Genomic DNA, 14,482 nt, shown 5'->3' with positions numbered 1-14,482 from the left:
TAGTTGCTCAGCAGTGTCTGACTTGTTTGTGACCCCATGGACGGTAGCTGGCCAGGCTCCTCTGTCCATGAGATTCTCCAGGCAAGAATACTGGAGAGGGTTGCCATTTCCTCCTCCAGGGGATCTTCCCCACCCAGGAATCGAACCCACATTTCCTGCATTGGCAGGTGGGTTCTTTACCACTGAGCCACCTGGGAAGCCCTATTATGGATGATACCAAAGGAAAAACAAACATCTTGATCCAACATTTTCATGAGAAACTAGGAGCTTGAAACCTCAGAGATGGGTTGAGAGAAGATGAGAGGGAATATGCAGAAGCCATAAAGATGGCTTCTGTCATCTACAGCCAGTCCCCGGCCTGTAACTCCTGTCACATGACCCTGCTGCTTTTCTCCCTGATATTGCTCAGAGGCTGTCATTACTTTCTTCACTCAAATGTTCCCAGTTCTGAGCCCAAACTCCTGTACCCCTCTGCCTGTGCACACACATGCCAGCTAGAGGGTCAGCATCAAAGAGTAGAGGAAAACCACTATGGACTAGCCAGAGGTGTCTCAGATGGTAAAGAATCTGTCTGTAATGCAGGAGACCCAGGTTCGATCCCTGGGAAAAGAAGATCCCCTGGAGAAGGAAAAGGCAACACATTCCAGTATTGTTGCCTGAGAAATCCCATGGACAGAGGAGCCTGGCATGGCTAAGCAACTAATACTTTCACTTCACAGAAGCAGAACCCTTTTCAGCCGTGTTATCTCCTCCAAGCCTCCTTGCAGCTCCTCTACCTCTCAAAAAATAAAAGCACACAAGCCAATAAATGCAAATACCACCACTCCACTGACCAAGTAACCTCGCTTGGTGGGGCGGGGAAGGCCTCACCCTCGGGGTCCCGTTATACTTGCAAATACAGGTGGTAGAGCTTAAACGAATACTTTAATATATTCACTTGGACTATACTGGACCTTGTGTTTCCGATTTCATTTAAGCTTCAGGAAAAAAAAAAAGCTGTTAGATAGGCAGGGCAGATGTTTTTACCCCCATTTGAGTGATGTAAAAATTTTTCCAGAGAAAGGAAGGAAGGAAGGGAGGGCGGGAAGAAAGAAATTTCAGGAGACAAGCTGATTCATACAGTTAATTTGTGGGTCTCTGTATTAAGCTATTGGGGCTGCCCTTATAAAATATCACGGGCTAGGGGGCTTAAACAACAGAAATTGGTTTCCTCACAGTTCTGAAGTCTGCAAGTCCCAAAGCAAGGGGCCGTCGGGGTGGGTTTCTGGTACAAACTCTCTTCCTGGCGGCAGATGGCCACTTTTGCTGCATCCTCTCTGGTGGAGAAGGAAGGGGCTGGGTTTCTTCTTCCTCTTCCAAGAACACCAGGACTAGCAAATTAGCACCTCTCTCAGCTGACCTCACTTAACTTTAATTACCTTCTCAAAAAAAAAAAAAAAAGGAAAAACCCTTCTCCAAAGGCAGTCACAGCTGAACCTAGGACTTCACCATTGAATTTGGCCGGGGTGGGGGAGGGAGGGTGCGGGTGTGTAGGTGTGTTAGTCTCTCAGTCATGTCTGACTCTTTGCGACCCCATGGACTGTAGCCCACCAGACTCCTCTGTCCATGGGATTTCCCAGGCAAGAATACAGGAGTGGGTTGCCACGTCCTTCTCCAGGGGATCATCCTTACCCAGGGATCAAACACGGGTCTCCAGCACTGCCGGCAGATTCTTCACCGTCTGAGCCACCAGGGAAGCCTGGCGGGTAGGGAAGGGTACCCCCCAAACTCAATTCCATCCATAAAAGGGTGCTCTCTGACAAGGGACAGAAGAATTCATCGCATGACAGGGATGAGCTAACTCTTAGAGGACGGGAAGAACAACCAATTGGACTAGAGGTCAGCTCACTCTGGCCATCGGGTCAAATTCAAAGGTCATCTTTGTTAAGTCAAGAAGCTTTTATTGGACCTCCATCATGCCCATTCATCTGCATTTTGCCCAGGGCTGCTTTCCCGCTAGGCTGGCTGAGTAGACTAAGGGCTCCTGAAGACCCAAATATGAGCTTTCCTGTCCTTTAAAGAAAAAGTGCACCAGCTCCTGGGTTCGACCAATCTGTGATAGTTGGTGCCATCTGCAAGATGCCTCCTTAGATCAGTAATCCCGCCAGTTCACTGGGAGCAGAAGTGCCTTCCAGAGTCACAGCCCGCAGGCACGGAGCTCAAGAGAAGAACTCGATCGAGGGCACAGAAGGTTCACGAGACTGGAAAAGACTTCCAGGCCACCCCACCGCAGGGCCTAGGGCTTTTCTCTTAGACCTTGGAACTGTGTGTTGGTATCAGCCCTCAGCACTGTGGCTTCCGACAACCCTCTCAGCCTTACAGACTCTTGCCGCTCAGGCCCCAAAGGCCACGGCTGTTTCCAGTCACACCCTATCAGTGCTGGCTGTGAGTTATTGTAGGCGTTCAGTTTCTTGAAATTTTACTTTGTTTCAGTTTTGCATGTGTTTTGTATGATTAGGGTTTCCATAGAAAGCAGATCACTTGAATTAAGGGAGCCTTGCAAATAATTACGGAGACCTTAAGGGGTTTCCAGGGAAAATCTCGGGACTGTGAGTCCCAGATGCAATTGTGGGTCCTTTTCATTATTAGACAGTATGTTCCCTTTTCTTTTCAGCATCTGATATTGAAGTCATGGTGTTTTCCTTACTGTATTGATTATAACCCGGGTTCCTTTTTATAGAGACATTTGTCAATAGAAAACAGTTCTTAGATCCTCTTTGAATTAGTAGAGACATTCCCCAAATTATTTACTCAAGAATCCAGAGCCTTCTCATTAGGCCTGTGGTAGAATTTAAGGAGGCAAAACTACAATTGGGATTAATTACACTGTTGGCAAATGGATCTTGTTATTATTTGACTTATTGATCTTCCTGTCCATACAGACAGATCATTTGCATGTAGATTCCTGCTGCTTTAGTCTGTCCAGTATCACTTGCTCTGAGGGACATCCTGTCTCCCATTGCATGTGGTTGTAATCAATTGCAACACTCCAGGCTGCCCGCAAATCATATTACCCTGTTCTACCCCCTCGACATAGTCATCGATCCAAAAGAAAGTATGTGACCTGATAGGAGCTGATTAACCAGGATGTTAAAGAAGCTCTGAGAGAGGCTGTCACACAGAAGGACACCAGGCTGAGAGAGGGAGGCAGAGTCCCCAGATCCAGCCCTTCCTGAAGCCTTACCCAGCCCTGGACTTCCTAGGGATGTGGACCACTAAATTCTTTTTTCTGTTTGACTAATTCCAGTTGGGCTTCTCACTCAAAGCCCCAAATGTCCTCACTGATATAACACACTTCCAGATAGACTTTTAAGTATTCTCAGGAATATGCATCGCAACTTTCAGAGGGTGCAGGGCACTGAGCACTGGGATCCATGAGTCCTAATCCCAGCTGCAGCCTTAGAACTCCCAGGCCTTCCCTCTGCCAGCTTCAGGGGCTTTAGAAATGGAGAACCTATGGGACATGGGATGCAACCCAGTTTCTTGGGTATATTGGGTTGGCCAAAAGTTTGTTTGGGTTTTTGTAACAAGGAGATCAAACCAGTCAATGCTAAAGGAAATTAACCCTAAATATTTATTGGAAGGACTGATGCTGAAGCTGAAGCTCCAATACTTTGGCCACCTGATGCAAGGAGCCAACTTATTAGAAAAGACCCTGATGCTGGGAGAGATTGAGGGCAGGAAGAGAAGGGGATAACAGAGGATGAGATGGTTGGATGGCATCACTGACTCGATAGACATGAATTTGAGCAAGCTCCGGGAGGATGGTGAAGGACAGGAAAGCCTGGCGTGCTGCAGTCCATGGGGTCGCAAAGAGTCGGACAGGACGGAGCAACTGAACAATAACAATAACACCTGAATGAACTTTTTAGCCAACCCAGTATTTATGCCTTCTCTTATGCACAAAAGTGCATTCTGGACTTGCTTTCTTAAATTCCATTTCTCCCTGACCTTTGGCCCTTCTTGGCGTGGAAGCCGGACAAAATCCATGAGCATGTAACACTGATGGTATCAATCTTGGGAAAGAAGGGAAGACCAAGTAGGTGAGTGGCTGGACCCCCAACATTGATAATGCTTGACAGAGTGGTCAGGCTAACGTCTGGGGCCGGGGTTGGATGCCAATCCTACCAGTGGTCCCACCCACCACAGAGGTAACCAGGAAGGAGAGATAAAACTCACAGTCCACCACCAAGTGGCTGCAAAATTACCCCTTCAGTGAAGACCCATGTTTTTCTCCTTTGTTTTCCAGAAGATAAGTTTCTAAACCCATCTAAAGTCTGCCTCACTAGATTCTTTAACTGTCGCCTGAAGTGTTAGTTATGACTCCGTTTCTGGAGATAAACTCTACAACCTCCCTCCTCCCCCAGGAAAGTTCCTGACCGAGGCCCATCCACACCAGCCAAAATTCTGATCCAAGTGACTGGCAGTTACCTAAATGCCAGTGATATTGGGCACTTACATGTGTTTGCAGGTCATGATAAATAAGTACCCTTCTTCGTTGTCTTGTTTCTTTGCAGTTTACCTTGGCTTCTTCTGTTTCAAACTGATAGAACTAAAGTCAGTTTTTAAAACGCATGGGGAAGGGAAAACTCTTTAGGTTAAAGGCGGTCCGCCAAGGTGCTAATTCCATCTTTGGTAGGTTTTTCCCAGGACTGTGTTCCTCATCCAGGAATTTCCCTGAGCTTGGTGGTTCACTGGTCCAAATTCCAGCTTTGAATATATAAACCAGCTGAAGTGCTGGGTTGCCCCAGGGACTAGCAGGCAGTTTCTGAACTTCCATCGCCCCCCAGTGGCAATTTCTTAAATCTTTGTGTTAGTTACTCAAAAGAATTTAGGTTATGCCTTTTCCCTCCAAAGTCATCTAAAAACAAATTTTTTTTTTTAAATCTCATACTGCAGATTTTCAAATGTTTGTGTGGAGATGTGTTAGTAATGTCGAGTTTATAGCTGCTGTTTCACAGGGTCATAGATTCATGCAATTGACAAGAATCATGCAATTGACAGATCTCACCAATTAGGACGCCCTTAGGAAAAAATTCTTACCTATCACAGCTGTAGAGTCCAATATGAAAGTGATTACCCCAAATGAGTTTTTTTTTTTAATTGAGAGGATCCATATTTGGGTTTCCACTTTTCTGAGTCAATTAAAACACTGTCATTATGATTTCTAAACTCATGCTATCCCTTTGTAAACTTTTCCACCATAAAATGTTTTGTAAGATTGTCTGAGAAGGTGAGAAAACATTTAAAGCCAAAAACTATGAAGGTTTTGGAACTATATATATATATATATATATAAACTTTGTAAAAGCCAACCTCAAACCCATACAAATAACTAGAAATTATCACTATCAGGTTGTCAAGACCTGTAGCAGATGAATTAAGACACGAAGTAGCAGAATCAAAGGAATAAAAAAGTTTTAGTGATTTCAAACCTCAACCAGATGAAACTCAGCAATAGGTGACAGAGTTGCCCTGGGTCATTGCATAGAGAAGTTTAATGATCCTGAAGAGTCTTTCCATGGTCAGTAGGCACATTTAATCCATCTACCCCCATCCACCCACCCATCACCCCATCCCCTTATCCATTTACCCACCGACCCATCAGTCCATCCCCCCATTCATCCATTCAGACAGGTTTAGAAAGATACTGTGTGGAAAACAAAAGAGAAAAAAGTGTTTCTTCACTGCAAGAATAACTTTGCATCCACTTGGTCATGTGCTGTGGGCTTTGTTTCTCTTTCCTGATTACCTCCATCCAACCATCTATAGATTAGGTATGTGCCAGATGTTCTGTGACGTACCAAGGCGAGAAGATGGATAAGATGTACTACCTGCTGTCATGGTTTTCAAAGCAAATGAGACTTTCAAGATTTTTTTCAATATGGTCTTTATTCTAAGGCTTCATTCTCAGAGAAGGTGGAAATAACCAGCACCAAACTAATACCTTTTGAAAAGACCTTGAGCAGGTAGCATCAAGAAGCCTAGAGATCTAGTCAGCCTTGACTGCGTGGGTTAGAGATGAGAACTCTGCCCTCCATAGCCACTGAATGTTTTCTCTGAAGAACAAAATGTAGGCTCTGTGGGATTCTAAAAACACAAACTATTTTGAGATAGAGAGCAAGTATATGTATGGAACAGCTGAAGAATATTTTTATGGCATCATAAGCTCACAGCCTCATGTCAAATACAGTCAATGCTTTTTGATGGCTGGTATAAAGTGTTTTTTTTTTTTTTCACCTCATGTTTGAGCAAAGGGGGAAGTGGAATTTCAGAAACCAAGTCCAGACTGAAGAGGCTTATTTTCAACTCATAAAAGGGAAGGTTCTTGCCTCCCTACCCTAGCAGTGGAGTTATTACTTCGGCTTATTTTTTCCAATCACAGTAAATTCTTTGGGTTCACCACCTGCTAGACCCCACCCCCACTCTGCTTTTAAATTAGAAGCCGGGTTTATAGTCCTTTAAATAATACTGACCTTGTGCTGACCCCCTACACATCAAGCATTCCTGCCACTCCTAAATCCGGAGTGGAAGTGTGTGCCCTTCAGCTTCCTTTACTCAGATCCTGACTTCTTTCCGGCCAGAACATTCTCCTCCTCTGGCCACCTGCTTCCCTCACCTTTACAGGATTAATTTCATCAAATCTCTTTTGCTCAAGTATCCTGAATCCTGGTGATCTAAGGGCCTCATTGTTAGTGCCAAAGTCTATCATTTCTTCCTTTTTCATGTCTAGCATAATATCTTGCACGTGTGTGTGTGTGTGTTACGCTCAGCCGTGTCCAACTCTTTGCAACCTCATGGACTATAGCCCACCAGGCTCCTCTGTCCATGGAATTCTCCAGGCCAGAATACTGCAGTGGGTTCCCATTCCCTTTTCCAGGGGATCTTCCCAACCCAGGGATTGAACCCAGGTCACTGGGCTTACCTGATAGCTCAGTTGGTAAAGAATCTGCCTGCAATGCAGGGGACCCCAGTTCGATTCCTGGGTCGGGAAGATCTGCTGGTGAAGGGATCAGCTACTCACTCCAGTATTCTTGGGCTTCCCTTGTGGCTCAGCTGGTAAGGAATTCATCTGCAATGTGGAAGACTAGGGTTCGATCCGTGGATTGGGAAGATCCCCTGGAGACGGGAAAGGCTACCCACTCCAGTATTCTGGCCTGGAGGATTCCATGGATTATACAGTCCATGGGGTCACAAAGAGTCGGACACGACTGAGGAACTTTCACTTTCACTCCTGCACTACATATTCTTTACCATCTGAGCCATCACGGAAGCCCCCTGCACATAGTAGGTGCTTAATAATTTGTTAAAAGCAAGGGAAGGGGGAATAGCAGGGGGAGAAAGACAGAAGGAAGGAGGAAAGACAGAAGGAAGAGAGAGAGTGAGGGAGAAGAGAAAATAATAAAGAAAGAAATGAAAGGGAGAGTAAAGCATTCTTTTACAAGGACCTACTATCTCTCTGGGCTCCCCTGCTGGCTCAGTGGTAAAGAATCCACCTTCCAATGCAGGAGATGCGGGTTCGATCCCTGGTTCAGGAAGATCCTCTGGAGAAGGAAATGGCAACCCACTCCAGTATTCTTGCTTGGAGAATCCCATGGACAGAAGCCTGGTGGGCTACAGTCCACAGGGTGGCGAAAGAGTTGGATATGACTTAGCAACTAAACAATAACAAGTTATCTCTCTAATAAGCACCACCCACCAATTAAATACCCACTTTTTCTTAATGAATGTCCTAAGCAAACTTTTGAAGTTTTTTCAGTGATTTGACTTTGCACAAATGTAATCTCTTAGAGTTAATACTTTAAAGTGATGCTTTTCAGTGTTTTCTTGTGGTCCTTTGGGGTAAAGACTGACCTGTTCTCTGTTAAAATAAAACAATGCAACGCCACCCCCCAACACACACAATTTTCAGGAAATCTTTAAAGTAGCAGATAGAACATTCTTCAATGTAGCCCTTTTCCTACCACACAATTCTTACCTACATAGTCGAAGTGTTTGAAGAGAGCAAAGCACGTGAATGCACAACAACACAAAATTCAAAGCTGTTCCCAGAAATGGAATTTCCCTTAAGCATTTAACCACCAGTATAATATACAATCATTTCTGGCATCTGCGTGATACAATGAAAGATATATTTCATGCTGTTTCCCGAGGAGTAGTAGCCCATTTTTTTTCTAGTAGCCACTTTTTGGTGGTAGAATTTCCAGCACCATAGCAGACTCACCTGAGTTAAATATATCTGGACGGGCGAGACCTTGGAGGGGATCCTCAAGCTACATGAGTGCCGCCTGATCCTTTCTCACCTCAGAGGGCCCAGTGCTCAGTGCTACTACCCTGCAAAAAGTAATGGAATTGAGTATAAGGCCAGTATGAGAAATTATAAAGGAATTTAAAAAATGTATCAACTACATTATTTTCACAGATAATTACTTTTGAACTTATTTTGATAAAGCTAGGGGCTAATTATATAATGATTGTATCAATAAATGGTAGAATAGTCATATTCATCTCATCTACTTACTAGATATATTATAAAGCTGAATTAATTGGGGGTAATGCAAAACTTTAGGCAAATGTCCTGCTTCCATGTGAGATGAGACCTAAGCAATTTTCCCTCACCAGGAGGTACTTTCAAGTAATGCTTCTTGAACTATCTACAGTGAAGGACTAGTTTTTTGTTTTTTTTTTTTTAATTTCTAATCAATTTCCAACCAATATTTTGGTTAAAAACAAAAACCAAAACAGTACTAATGGGATGAAACAAGATGCAAACATACAAAATGCACCCCAAAGTTCTTTGTTATCAGATTCATGAGATATAAAGTGATTCTCTTAAATGGCTATCCAAGTTTTTCTAAATGCTGGCTTTCAATTTATGTTCTTCTTTCCAAAGACAACACACAGGGGAATCGAAAGTCTTACTGTCAAAGTATGTTCCTTGGACCAGGAGCACTGGCATCACTTGGGTGCTTGTGAGAAATACAAACGTAGACTCTCACACCCCATCCAGACTAATGGAATCAGCACCTGCATTTTAACAGCCTCTCTGAAGGATATGTACACCCAGTAAAGTGTGAGATGCACTGATCTAAACTAGAAAATCCAAGGTAATTGTACATCACTCAGGGAACTCAAACCGGTGCCCTGTGACAACCTAGAGGGGTGGGATGGTTTGGGAGGTGGGAGGAAGGCTCAAGAGGAAGGGGACATGTGTATACCGATGGCTGATTCATGTTGACGTATGGCAGAAACCAACACAACACAACATTGTAAAGCAATTATCCTCCAATTAAAAATATTTTTTAAAAAAAGCAATTGTATAGATACACAGACACACACATATAACTTTAAGACCATAGAATGTTTTATTATCAACTCATATTTTGTACGATACTTATTTAATAGTATCACCCTTAAGCAAAGTATAAGCCTTCATCAGCTAGGCCTGGCCTTCCTATCCCCCCAGGGCTCAACATCTGAGTCACCTGAATCTCTAGGTCCTGGGAAGATCAAGTTTCCCTAAGTTACATGGTGCTTCTCAGAGATCTATGTTCCTATGGTCACCTCTGCCTCTGGACTCCTCTTTCTACCTGGGCTGACTGAGTTCACATTGACCCAGATGAAAAAAATCAACCCTTCTATCATCTTGTACAGAAATCCATTTGCCAAAGCTTTTGTTGATTTTGTTAAAACTCAGAATAAAACACAGCTACTTGGATATTTTATGAACATTATTCAAAAAAAAACTATATGCCAATCTAAAAAGTTAACCCAATGGGTAATGGATAAATAACACTAGACACACTGCCCCCACCCCCTCAAAATTAGGAATATCCATAGCCACTTTCCTGAGTTAATATTTTTATTTTGCTGTAAAGTCCTAACCCACATAATCAGAAAAAATTACAGGCATTATAGTTAGAAATAAGGAGGTAAAATTATTATAAGTTGAAATTATATGACAGAATCCCTGGAAAATCTGGAAAATCAAAGATAATAAACAAAAAGTAAGACTAACAACAACCTGTGAATTCAAAACTTTGCAAAACATAAGGCAAATGTAGTCAAAAGCTTTCATAAATATACCAACAATAAATTTGAAGATATAAAAAGAGGAAAAGATCTCCCAGTCATTACAAAAACAAAGTTTAAATAACAAGTAATAAACTCAACATTTTTAAATGATTTTAAGAAACACTTTAAAATTGTAGTAAGGGTCACAAAAGAAGACTTGAACATTTGGAAAGGTACTGCATGTTCATGTATAGGATGACACATTTTTCTAAAGAGTTCTAGTTTTCCTAAATATAGAAACTTAACATAATCCCAGTAAATTACCATCCAGATTTTCAACAACAAACAACCTTGACCAGCCAACTCCAAATTTCATTCAAAATATAAACAAGCAAAGTATCAAGAAAAATTCTGAAAAAGAATAATGAGGAGAATGATGCCAGATGGTCCCAATACTTAAACTAATATAGTATTGGTGTGTTTGTGGACATAATGGTTCAGAGTACAAAGTCCAAAATAGATCCACATACACATGGGAATTTAGTGTCTTAATAATGAGCATGCATGCGTGCTCTGTTGCTCAGTCGTGTCCAACTCTTTGCAACCCTATGGACTATAGCCGGCCAAATTCCTCTGTCCATGGGATATTCCCAGGCAAGAATACTGAAGCAGGTTGCCATTTTCTCCTCCTGCAGTTCTTCCCGACCCAGGGATCAATGATGTCTCAAATCACTGTATGTAGGGGGATATAGGGGGATGATTTATTGAAAAACTAGCCCTGAGACAATTGAGTAAATGAAAAAGATAGAGGGGAGATTAGAGCTGTACTTCATTCCTTACACCAGAATAAATTTCAAACATATTAAGGGTTTAAAGTAAACAGGTGAAATTTTTTTAACTTGAAAAAACAGAAGAATTCATTTAGGACTTAAAGTACTTCCAACCATGCCCCACACCTAGAAATCATAAAAGAAAAGGCTGTGAAATTAAGGTACACAAAAATTACTCAAAGCAAAATTCACCACAAACAAAACAAAAGAAAAATGACCAACTGAGAAAATATGTCTAGTTCATCATTGTGAACTGAATTGTGTATTTCCCCTCCAAATTCACGTGTCAAAGCTCTAACCCAAATATGACTATATTTGGTGTTTGGGTCTTCCGGGAGGTAATCAAAGTCAATTAGGTCATAAGGGCACAGCCCTAATCTGAAAGGACTGGTGTCCTCAAAGGAAGAGACACCAGAGAGCTCCCTCTCTGCACATGCATGGAGAAGAGGCCAAGATAGCAGCTGTCTCCAAGCCAGCAAACCAGAGACCAACCCTGATAGCACCTTGATCTAAAGCTCTGACCTCCGGAACAAAACAAGTTTCTGTTGTTTAAGCCCTTCAGTCTGTATTATTCTGTTTGGCAACTCAAGCAGACTAATACACTCACACTTTAGAAAAAGAGCTAATTTCTTTACTATATAAATAATTTCTGCAAAATCAGTAACAAAAGAGCAATACATTGTATTGATGAAGGTGTGGGGAAACACATGCATTCCAAGAGGGACAGGTCAACTGGTATAACCACCTATTGATGATAATTTGGAAATACCTATCAAAGATAAAAGCAACTTCCTCTTGACCCAGTCATTTTGATTCTAGGTGTTTATTCCATAGATGTGCTCACATGTGAGAAACAATGTGTAAATACAATATTACTCAATGCAGCACTGTTAGTAATGGGAAAGTATTAGAAACAATCTAATTTGTTGTTCACCAGTAAGAGACCGGTTACGTAAAGTATATTAATCTATACAATGGAAGAGTGTACAACTGTTAAATAAAAACAAAAGGGAACACTTTACACATCAATATGGAAAACCTCCAAGATATCTTAACTGAAGGAAAAAGAGAATAGGTGTAATATTGCATCTAACAGGTCTGATACATTGCAATAACCCCTAATTAGCCTTTAAAGATCAATTCATGGTGATGTTTGTACATTATAAATGTATTTAATGCCGCTAAATTGTACACTTACTTAAAAACACCCAAAATGGCTTTCAAAAAGACAATTCAGAGGTCATCTCCTCCAGAGTAAAGGCAATAAAATGAAGTCACTCAGTCGTGTCCAACTCTTTGTGACCCCATGGACTGTAGCCTACCAGGGTCCTCCATCCATGGGATTTTCCAGGCAAGAGTACTGGAGTGGGTTGTCATTTCCTTCTCCAGAGGATCTTCCTGACCCAGGGATCGAACCCGGGTCTCCCGCATTGTAGGCGGATGCTTTACTGTCTGAGCCACCACGCTAAATACATTTTCTTTATACTCCCACAGTAAGCTTATAAAGTAACCACAATGAATGAAATCACCTGAGGATGTATCTGTCTCAGCACCTAGAGTACTGGTGAGGTGGCAGGGAATGTGTCCCACCCATCCCATGGCCTCCAAGACTGGCCCCATATCCAGCATGTGGTAGCAGCTCAGGAAATATTTCCTTTGCTGATTTCAGACTCAAGCCTACAACGTCAACTTCTGCTGAGTGTCCAGCCTGCTGGCCTGCCCTGCAAATTTAAGATTTGTCAGTCCTCACATTTCTAAGGATCTAGCTAGTTATACCTCTTATTGGTTCTGTTTCTTTGGAGAACCCTGATTTGGGGCAAAAGAGAACTCCTCAGATAACCTCATGCATTAGGCTTCCTACTAACATGGCTGCCTCTGCTTCTGATGTAACATCAAGGAAAGTGCGGCTGAAGAGGAACCTTGAGCAAATTAGTAGAGAGGCTCCAGAGAAGAGGAGCAAGAGTATTATATTTTAGCATTTATGTTGACAATTTATTGCCTAACAGGCTCTTTTGTCCATGGGATTTCCCAGGCAAGAATACTAGAGTAGATTGCCATTTCCTACTCCAGGGGAACAAAAGCCACATGGGAAGCCCCTTATAATTTATAGTATATTTCTTTGGCTATAAAGCCTTAAATTGCCATCGCTGGAGAGAAAAGACAGAGAGACAGACAGAGAGAGAGAGAAAGAGAAAAGGAGAAAAAATCCAAATCTTTGCTATATTCTGATTATATCTTCCAAATATGTGTACCAATAACTCTGCACTTAGAGCCAGCATATCTTTGGTTTTTATTGTATAAGGAGATCATGCAATAAAATAATATCACAAACATCTGTATCTAGGATTCAAGAGATAAAACATGAATTTTAATATCCCCTGAAGCATATTTCTTGGAAAACTGTGTCTGATGTGGTGGTGGTAGAAGACTGGTTTGTCAACTTGTCTTCTCTGCCTTTAATTCCTTATCCCCACTTTCCAGTGAATCCAAACCACTTGAGAGAGCCTTCCCAGTCCTTCTCCTATAGCCGCTTATAACTTACCTTCTTGACTTTCCTTCCATTTTTACTTTTCTTCTCTCCAATTTATTAATTCATAATGCTTACAATAACAAATAAAACTGATGAAGAGGCAGGAATATGTCTAGGCGGTTGAGCCAAGCATGCCCTTCTGAGTAGGGAAGCTCAGCTAGTCTGAAGGCTCTTTAGTAAATATGGAATGATAGCAAAGAAAAAAGCCTTGAAGACTACCACCATTCACATTTGTGGTTTTACCAGCCAACCACACCAGATGACTTACAGTTCTTTATTTGCAACCAGCACTTACTTTCCTGAGTTTCAGTTCTACACTCCGAATTGCTTTTTGGATTTCACTGCTCATAGCCATTGTCATCACAATGGCAGTGTGTCCAACACTGAACTCATCTTGCCCTGAAACCTACATATTTCTCAAAATCAGCAGCCATTTCTGATACTCCCTCTCATCTTACCTTCTTACGCTTAGCTTTCTCTTTACACAGTAAATTGGTAATTTCAGACATAGCCTACCATATTGTTGTTCCCCTTCAAAAGAAAAATTATGTTAGATGGTCCTTGGCTATAGTTTATACTTTAGAAGTGGACAGCAAATCCAACACCTGCAGGAAATTTCATTAACAGAACCCTATTATTGCTCCTGGAATGTGAAGTCAAGTGGGCCTTAGGAAGCATCACTATGAACAAAGCTAGTGGAGGTGATGGCATTCCAGTTGAGCTATTTCAAATTCTAAAAGGTGATGCTGTGAAAGTGCTGCACTCAATATGCCAGCAAATTTGGAAAAATCAACAGTGGCCACAAGACTGGAAAATGTCAGTTTTAATTCCAAACACAAAGAAAGGCAATGCCAAAGAATGCTCAAACTACCGCACAATTGCACTCATCTTACACACTAGCAAAGTAATGCTCAAAATCCTCCAAGCCAGGCGTCAACAGTACATGAACCATGAACTTCCAGGTGTTCGAATTGGATTTAGAAAAGGCACAGGAACCGGAGATCAAATTGCCAACATCCGCTGGATCATTGAAAAAGCAAGAGAGTTCCAGAAAAACATCTATTTCTGC

The 14,482-nt window shown here is 42.0% G+C and overlaps 1 long non-coding RNA gene across 2 annotated transcripts in view; it reads right to left on the bottom strand.

Annotated features, from left to right (window-relative positions):
- LOC112445842 (uncharacterized) overlaps window positions 1-14,482 on the bottom strand; it is a 283,840-nt gene that overhangs the window by 257,039 nt on the left and 12,319 nt on the right. For both annotated transcript variants that reach the window (XR_009493785.1, XR_003033830.2), the window contains exon 3: window positions 8,264-8,373. This is a non-coding gene — a long non-coding RNA (uncharacterized lncRNA). The remainder of the gene's footprint in view (window positions 1-8,263; window positions 8,374-14,482) is intronic.

This window comes from Bos taurus, unplaced genomic scaffold, assembly GCF_002263795.3.
Source record: "Bos taurus isolate L1 Dominette 01449 registration number 42190680 breed Hereford unplaced genomic scaffold, ARS-UCD2.0 contig_X_unplaced, whole genome shotgun sequence".
NCBI classification, from domain to species: domain Eukaryota; kingdom Metazoa; phylum Chordata; class Mammalia; order Artiodactyla; family Bovidae; genus Bos; species Bos taurus.
This window is presented reverse-complemented; position numbering and strand designations above follow the sequence as displayed.